Source organism: Malus sylvestris, chromosome 1 (assembly GCF_916048215.2).
Source record: "Malus sylvestris chromosome 1, drMalSylv7.2, whole genome shotgun sequence".
Lineage (NCBI taxonomy): Eukaryota > Viridiplantae > Streptophyta > Magnoliopsida > Rosales > Rosaceae > Malus > Malus sylvestris.
The window spans coordinates 5,266,877-5,275,515 of NC_062260.1; positions in this window are offsets into that span (position 1 = coordinate 5,266,877).

The following is an 8,639-nucleotide window of genomic DNA, read 5'->3' on the forward strand; positions in this document are numbered from 1 at the left end:
GGATGGAAGAATTGGTTTCTCCAAGTTCTCAAAGTTGAGAACCTCTAAATCTCCACACCAAGGAAAGATTGATGAAGAAATGAGTGACCTAAAGGAAGTAAGATTGCTAGCTATGTTCCTCTAGGGTGGCCGGCCTCTTAGAGAGAAAAGAGAGTTTGTGTTCTCATATTTTCTCCAAAAGAAACCCTAATGAAGAAATAGCTATAAAGTCATATTTATATCTACCTTCATTGGAGTGGCAAACTTGTAATAAGTCCAAAACCCACTCCCTTATCTATATGGCCGGCCATAGGGTTTTATTGGGCTATTTGGGCCTTTGTGAATTATTAGTCATTAAGTTATCATACAACTTAAGTCAATGGGCTTGACGTTCGAAGCCCATTGGGCCTTGAGGCCCAAAACTAACCCGAGTTCTTTAACGAACTTTATTCGTTTGATTAATTAACATATTAATTAATCCTTGCCATAAATAATTAAACCATTTAATTATCCTTACTCATCTCCGTTGTTTCTTCAATCTCTACCGTACACGGTGTACGATCCATTAGGTTCCTTTTAGCGAGGCAGTGGGCGATTAGAACTCTTTCAAATCGATTGTGAATTGAAACTTACTTTCAATTCTCCCTTTAGTGTTTACACACGTATAGGGCTTCCACAAACCATGAGTGACACCTAGCAGTATGTCATGGTTACCCAAGCTAATCAGAAGAGGTGGAGAACCTATTCAGTTTAGGATTACAATGCAATACGGTCTTTCTCTAATACAATACTCTTGACCACATTGTTTGGTTTGATAGTTTATTCATGTCTACTATCCAATGTGATTCATTTACTTATATGATTACCTTGAATGTGATTTGGAATGACTTCCTAAATCTCATTCATACTCTGGCCAGAGATTCTTAATCATATCATAGAGTATTCTCCCTCAAACGGTTTGAAGGTTAGAGATCCCTTGTTGCGCATTCACTTGCCTCCATGGCTAAGTGGCTTAACCCCAACTATGCTATGGACACCTGCGAATGGAGTGACTTTGACATAATCAAAGATCAAGGACCTAACCACAAGACAACTATGATGCCTCAGGTCAAATGACTACTTTGCATTATCCCAACCATGAGTTCTCATGTGACATGAGTATGAGAATTGTTCGTTGATCGTGTTCAGTGAACTCATTCCTTATTGAGCACCTACGTACTTGTCTTGGTGTCAGTCACACCAATGACTCGAGACCAATCACTCTTTCTAAGAGAAGACATAGTACATACTGATCTTAACGAACTGTCAATGCCCAATTGGCAATCCTATGATCAGGAACGTTTAGGATATGTATACGAAAGAGAATGGTCTCATGAATCTAACTTCTTGAAATTACTTTCTCCTAATTACATATTCCTTGGACTCATCGTTTAAGCATATAACGTTTATATGAGACGGCTTAAAACAATAATCTATGCCCTTGATATTAAATTAGATTAGTTTAACATGTGAAATGTCCGTAAGGTATCATCATATGATTGGCTTTAGGGCACATTTCCAACAATCTCCCACTTGCACTAGAGCCAATCAGCTTGGTCATCAGTGATGATACCTCTTCTGTAGTCATTTCAAAAATGGCTGAGTAGTAGGCCTAGACAATGGATATCTATATGTTATCCATAGAAGCAAGCTTGAGAATAACGACGTCACCATTATACATGATTCTCAATCATGTGGTTCAGTCTCTCATTTGAGTTCGGATCTTGATGAGACCTTGATTCCCTGGCTTGAGCTATCGCCCCATTAGTGTCGTAGTGTCGGTACACTAGAGACACTTTCTGGTTGGAACCGAATAGAGAGTTCATAAATGAACTTTCCCATCCAAACAACATTGTTGTAAGCTTCTATATGGCAATATATTTTGCATTCATAATGGAACACACTAAAGTCATTACTTTTAATGTTTCCATCCAAATATCTTTTTAGTCATAATAAAGAGATATCTGATTATCTCTTCATTCATAATGAAGAAGCATCCAATGATGGATTAGATTCATAATCTAATACATTTACGCTTCCATTACGTTACTCTTATTCTTCCTCATTCTTTGAGGAATCTATCCTTTAGTATTTCTTAAATACTTAAGGACTCACTTGACAGTTGTCATGGTTCTGATCCTGGGCTTGCACTGATATCGTCTTTTACCGTTCTAGGTACAACTCATATCAATGTTTTCATACAATATGAAATACGTAAATCACTTTTCTGCGTATGCATAAAGGATTCTATTTACGCATTATTTCTTTGGGAGTCAAAGGGTATGTTCCATTTGAGAAGAGCTACTTCCTTCTCTTACTAGAGTTGTTCTTCTGATTGAAGTTTATCATCATATGAACTTCCTAGCATCTTTTGTCTATTATTAGGGATTGATATAATCCAATTATATCTTGAAATCTATCATTATAGATTTACATCCCATGTTTATAGACTATGTCTCCCATATACATTCTATCGTTATAGAATGTTTAAAGTCATAACTTTAACGAAGAAGTATTCTTTTTCATTTCCAAAATTAATATATCCTATATTTGTGTATATATATATATTCAAATTTAGGAACATGATTAACTCCCACTAATCTTTTGTAAACCTAGTAAACAAAAGATTCATTTACATCTTTATGAGAAATCAAATGATTTGATCTTTCTCTCATAAGACTTTTATAGCTCCCACTAGCTTGCTAAGATCCATGATGGATGGATCTCTACAACTTACATGTCTTGTGATTCATAGTTTTAGACATATATTATCAAGACTATCTTAATAATGGTTTCGGAAACCCATATTATGTCCAAACATTGAATCACCATTTAGTTGTAGCTAGCAATCGTCGAATTAATTGAAACCAAGACTACGTCAAAGATGGTTTCTTCAAAGTCAACCAATCTCTTTGATTGTAGTCACCTTAAGCTACCAATTAGCTATGAGGTTTCATTATTTCGGGTCAAATGGTACTTTACCATTTCCTTGAGTATATGTCGTATATACACTTAATGTAGTCATAAGGATTTTCATTCTTATTTCTTTTGAATTAAGAGGTGTAACTCTATGACATAGTCATAAAGTTCAAACCATTCAATTGAGACAATTTATAAATCCTTCTCGACTACCTTGGAGCTTGTGTCGTAGGAACTAGGTTGTTATATTTGTTGATTATCATCTTGTCTCTCAAAGAACCCATTCTTTGAGTTCTATCTCTTGTTCATTTGCATTAGGCAAATCATATTGTAGGATTACAATGAACTACCCAACAAACAACATTTGTTAGTTGGTTTATAGAAGTGATATCCAAATGTTAATTTAAGGATACCCACAAGATAATTCTTTAAACAAATATTGCTTATTAGCACACAACCCCAAATCTTAACATGATTAAGATTTGTCTTTCTTTCCAACTATATCCTATGGAGTCATGAAAATTTTGGAAGATCTTCTAATTGACAATCATATTGTCTTAGAAGTATATATCCTATATATGGGCATTTGATAACATCCAATGAACTAAATCTTATTTCGAGTTCGTTCTTCTCTTAATGGAGAAATCCATTATCATATGATGCTTCTTTCCTTGATATCTTTCAAGGAAACTGTTCTAAAGTGTTACCTTTCCTTGGATCAAATCTAAGTACGTAAATACTTTAGACATCATACTCATCAACTTACATTTCTTGAATTCTTTGAAACCTTTTGCAAAGTATTCGGACTTGTGTTTATTCAAAATAAACGATAGACAACCGAGAGCGATCTTCGGTGAATGTCATACAACATGAGTAGTATTTTGTTGTGGACAAGTGCCACTAACATCTAAGTGAATTAACCTCAACAACTTTGTGATTCTTTCTTCCTTTCCAAAAGAATAAAGATTCGAACATTTCGCCTCTATACAATTTTAATAAGAAGGTATTGGATCCGGATCTAACGATCCAAAGCATCCATCTATGACCAACTCGTAATTTATGTTTTAGAGGTATCACAACTCAGTTGGGATTAGTCACTTCCTTGCAACGTTTTGGGTTTTAAGCATCGTTATTTTCTAAACAGTTAACACTACCATATCATCTCTACTATAGAGACAATCAATTAGATTACAATAATCTAATCATTCATTAATAAAGAACAATGTTTTGTCAAACAAAACATTCATCCATCCCTTATAGTGATGGAATTAAGTTCCTTAAAATTGGAATGTAAAGACAATATTTGGTTTTTCCAATTTCTTTGGTAGTTCATATGAGGAAGTAAGTACCATCTGTTTCGCAGAGATCTACATTTGATTCACGTTCCAAATGTGAAGTACTTTCTCTTCTCTCATTAATCTTCTACTTTTTATTAGCCACACTTTTACAACGATTGTAAAACATAGTTACTAATACGGAATCAAGCATTCAAGTAGAAGAACCAACTGTTTTGAACTTTTCAAGAACAATTTACAACACCTTCGAAAGGTGTGTTCTTGACACTTGCAAGACATTTCTTGCAAATACCCCTTCCAATGTCCATCCTTTCATAAAGAAAGTGTGTTCCCTTGGAGTTTATTTCGCTTTCTTCATTTGACTTCTCCTTTGACTACAATAGTCATGGTCCCTAAACTCCCACTATCTCTCTTGAAACTTATTTCAATTGTGTTATACACATCAAACGATTTGGAGAGTGTGTGGTTATTGTTCACTATATAGTTTACAATAAACTTAGTGAACCATTTGGATAGGGACACAAAGGTGAAGTCCTTGCCTAGTTTCCGTTTCTAGAAGTGGTTTAACACTTCAACACTCAATGATTCAAAATCATCATAAGTCCATGTTGATGGACTATTTTTGTTAACCAACCATTATGTTCTAAACATAATTACAAACTTTCAAGAGTTGTTCAAGGCAACTCTCATTTCTTCATACAAAAATTTGAAAGTGAAGAATCATGGCACATAAAGTGTCCATGCCCTTGTGCTTTCTGTTGGAAATGTGCCCTAAAACCAATCATATGATGATACTTTACGGCCATTTCACAAGTTAAGCTAATGTAATTTAAATATAAAAGGCAAAGATTATTGTTTTAAGCCGTCTCATATAAATGTTATATGCTTAAACGATAAGTCCAAGGAATATGTGATTGGGAGAATGCAATCTAAAGAAGTTAGATTCATGAGACCATTCTTTCATATACATATCCTAAACATTCCTGATCATAGGATTGCCAATTGGGCATTGACAGTCCGTTAAGATCAGTACGTGCTGTGTCTTCTCTCAGGGAGAGTGACTAGTCTCGAGTCATTGGTGTGTGTGACATCAAGACAAGTACGTAGGTGCTGAATAGAGAATGAGTTCACTAAACACAATCAACGAAGAGTTCTCATATTCATGTCACATGAGAACTCATGGTTGGGATAATGCAAAGTAGTCATTTGACCTGAGGCATCATAGTTGTCTTGTGGTTAAGTCCTTGATCTTTGATTATGTCAAAAGTCACTCCAAAAGGAGGGTGTCCACGACATAGTTGGGGTTAAGCCACTTAGCCATGGAGGCAAGTGAATGCGCAACAAGGGATCTCTAACCTTCAAACTGTTTGAGGGAGAATACTCTATGATATGATTAAGAATCTTTGGCCAGAGTATGAATGAGATTTAGGAAGTCGTTCCAAATCACATTCAAGGTAATCATATAAGCACACGAATCACATTGGATAGTAGACATGAATAAACTATCAAACCAAACAATGTGGTCAAGAGTATTGTATTAGAGAAAGACCGTATTGCATTTGTAATCCTAAACTGAATAGGTTCTCCACCTCTTCTGATTAGCTTGGGTAACCATGATATGCTGCTAGGTGTCACTCATGGTTTGTGGAAGCCCTAAACGTGTATAATCACTAAAGGGAGAATTGAAAGTAAGTTTCAATTCACAATCGATTTGAAATGGTTTTAATTGCCCACTGCCTCGCTAAAAGGAACCTAATGGATCGTACACCGTGTAAGGTAGAGATTGAAGAAACAACGGAGATGAGTAAGAATAATTAAATGGTTTAATTATTTATGGCAAGGATTAATTAATATGTTAATTAATCAAACGAATAAGTTCGTTAAAAGACCACGGGTTAGTTTTGGGCCTCAAGGCCTAATGGGCTTCGAATGTCAAGCCCATTGACTTAAGTTGTATGACAACTTAATGACAAATAATTCACAAAGGCCTTAAAAGCCCAATGAAACCCTATGGCCGGCCATTTAGTTAAAGGAGTGGGTTTTGGACTTATTTACAAGTTTGCCACTCCAATGAATTAAGGTATAAATATGACTTTATAGCCAAAATTCATTTAGGGTTTTTTTAGAGAATTGGAGAGAACATATCTCTCCCTTTTCTCTCTAAGAGGCTGGCCCCCTTGGAGGGGATTAGCTAGTAATCTTTCTCCTCCAAGGTCACTCATTTCTTCATCAATCTTACCTTGGTGTGGAGACTTAGAGGTTCTCAATTTTGGGAACTTGGAGAACCATTTCATCCATCCAAATCCATAGATCTAAGATGCAAGGAATGAAGGCCCTCTCTTTGGGTGATTAGCCTTTGCTTATGCAAAGAGGAATCTACAAAGGTATAATTTCTCAACTCACTTTGATTTGAGTTGAGTCTTGGTTCACCAATCTACTAGGCTTTGAATTTCATGGTTAATGTTTTGTTTTTAAGTGCATGCAAGCATGATTCCGCCTTTAATTGTTAATTGCATGCTTATAGATGTTGCTTAAATGAACATGTTTTTCACAAAATCTTCCTTCAAGTGGTATCAGAGCCTAGGTCTAGTAGTTGGTGAATCCTTTTGGGTTTTGTAGTTCATAGTCTTTGATTTAAATGTTGTAATATTTTACAAGCTTTATTCTTGCTTCTTTGAATGTAAATTTTGTTGGAAAATTTGCCATCTCAAATGTTGTAGATGTAGTTCATATGAGCATGAATATTGGAGCTAAAATTTGGTGCCATGTTTTTGGGAATTTTCGGCCAAATCCAAAGGGTGGATTTTTGGGTTCTTGTTTGACTTGTTAAAAGTGTTTTCAAGTGACTTTTGGAACCCCTATGTACCCTAGTTTGGTTATATGTTATTTCCCTAAAGTTTGAATGGTTTTGGGATGTTTTTGGAGTAAAAATGTTCATGGAGCTCTTATGGGTTTTTCATGAATGTTCTTCATTGTTCTTGACATTTTAGCCAAGAACAAAAAGTTTGGTGTTTTGATTCAAAGTTTTGGTTAATTTCATAAAGTCTTTGTTTTAAGTTGGTTGGTGTGACTTTTCCATCATCAAAAACATTTATTTGAAAAGGTGATGGAAATGTTGTAAGAGTGTTTAATTTATGTACATAATTGTTTTTCTTTCTTACACACATGTTCCCACCAACCAATTTCAACTTGCATGGCTTTATGACTTTGTTGAAAAATTTTCAAAATTTTTGTGGACTCCTCTCCCAAAACCGGCCCTCCCTCAAGTGGGGTGCTTTTGGGGCTTTTATGCAATTACATAAAGTTTTGGTACTTTTGTGTATTTGCAAGTTTGACCCAAAAGTTTACGTTATTACGTAAAGGCCCAAAATCATTAAAGGACAAATTTTTTTGTTCCTTTAATGAAGTTTTTCAATTTATTGAAATTTTTTAGTTCTAATTGTAATTACATGAAGTAGTGGACTTTTGTGTTTTTACAAAATGAGCTCAAAAGTTTAAGTTTTGCAACATAGCCCAAAGGTTGAGGTTATTGCATTTTGGCCCAAATTAGGTTGAGAACAAAATGGTTTTGTCTCTTTAAATGAGAATTGGATTTTCATTTCATTTAGCTCCATTTAAATCAATTCTATGGATACAAAAACCAAATGAAAATGCTGCATTCAAATTTAATTGGTTAAAGCGTTAATTGATTAAAGAAAGGGTGATTATGAACCTAAGCCTAATATAATTGAGCTATGTGATAGGCCGTTTCAAATTTGTTTGAACCATGGGAATGTGTAGATTAGATTTTGGTTGTAATTTGATTTGATCAAATGTTGTAAAAGAGCATAAGCTCTTCTTTACTTTAAAGTAATTTATTTTGATCAATTGTTGTAAAAGAGCATAAGCTCTTCTTTACTTTAAAGTACTTCTTTTCTTGTTTTATTTGATATGCATGAAATTGGAGTAGTTGGGTCCAACGCCCCTAGGAACAACACGCCTTAATATGATTAAACGCGTAACTAAAATCAATCACCATCCCTAGACCGAGATTCAACACAAGGCTCGTGTTGGATCTAATTAAAAGGTTCATAGTCATCCTAAGGCCCTAAGGCAACTATATAGTCCATCAAATGAATGCAAAGTTTATGTTAGTAGTATCATATACTCTTGCTTTAAAAACCGTTTTATAAGCATAGTGGGAGTATTATATACAACTAATACAATCAAATGGACCAATAGTTGCAATAGGACCAAAATTGTTTAAATAAGATTAAAATGTATGTTTATATATGATGAGACCTAAAACCCTCAACCAAACCATTATTAAGTTGAGAAGCGTGAGAGTGCTTTGAACACTCTTTCGTGGCCTTCCACCGTGGTAGGCTCCAATCGTTTATGACTTGTACACCGCCTTCACCCTATCAT